The sequence below is a fragment of the Zingiber officinale genome, chromosome 3A, assembly GCF_018446385.1.
Source record: "Zingiber officinale cultivar Zhangliang chromosome 3A, Zo_v1.1, whole genome shotgun sequence".
Classification (NCBI taxonomy): Eukaryota; Viridiplantae; Streptophyta; class Magnoliopsida; order Zingiberales; family Zingiberaceae; genus Zingiber; species Zingiber officinale.
The window spans coordinates 91127367-91128480 of record NC_055990.1 but is presented as its reverse complement, the minus strand read 5'-3'; positions in this window follow the sequence as shown (position 1 = coordinate 91128480).

The window sequence follows — 1114 nt, the reverse complement described above, 5'->3', positions numbered from 1 at the left end:
CGAACCATATAGGAAGGAAAACCATAGTTCACTTGCAATTCCACTTCTTCTGAATCGATAAGGCTAGAAGTACATGAAAGAAACCACACTAGGGAAGGAGTGGCCATGGCTAAATAGCAGAAAGAAGGTGAACAAAGGAAGAAGGAGGAATAGTCGGGGAGTAGAAGAAAGCATCTTAAACCTTTACCCTTCTTCTGGGCCCTATACCAAAAAACCTTAGAAAGATAGGGGAAAACTGGAAAGAGAAGAAACCCAAAGATCAATAATAGTTTGTAAAAAACTTAGGTACAAAAAAGAAGGGGATGGCATAATTGTTATAAACTCAATAAATAAGAGTACACAGAATCATAACTGCCATAAAAAGAGGATGTCCTCGAAGAAGGGGATCAAATTCAAAAAAAAGGCCGAATCCCAAGGAAAGGAAGGTAAGCTCAGCAATCAGCCTCGAAAAATGCGACAAGTTTTTCTCTCTCTCTGCACTTTATTCTTAAAGAATTAAAGAGGTATGAGGAAAATCAGTCCGGTATAAGGTCGATCGGGTAACTTAAGACTATCTATCTGATTAAACAACAAACCCGAACGGTCATACTAGATTGGATGAGATTTAGTTAAGTATAAAGCGCTGGATGATATTTGCAGATATAATAGACCGGTCGAAATTGACTATATCATATTGAATGGTCATACTAGATCGGACGAGATTTAGTTAAGTATAAAGCGCTGGAAGATATTTGCAGATATAATAGATCGGTCGAAATTGACTATATCATATTGGACGATTATACTAGATCGAATGGAGTCCAGTTAAGTATAAAGCACCAGATGATATTTGTAAACATAAGCGTAAGTCAACCGGTTATAATAGGCCGGTCAAAATTGATGGTATTATAGTGTACTGATTAAAAAAATAGGATCTTATTTAAATATAGTTAGCTAATGGTAATAGACCGAGCGATATTCAATATGTTAGGATAAAGTGAACAGGAAAAAGCCAGTTACTAGAAGGGGATAAATTCAGGAAGGAGGAAGTAAACCACCATAAATGAAAAAGAACAAGTTTAATAGCAGAGGAAGAATAATTTTAAAACATATAAATACGAAAGATAAAAGTATG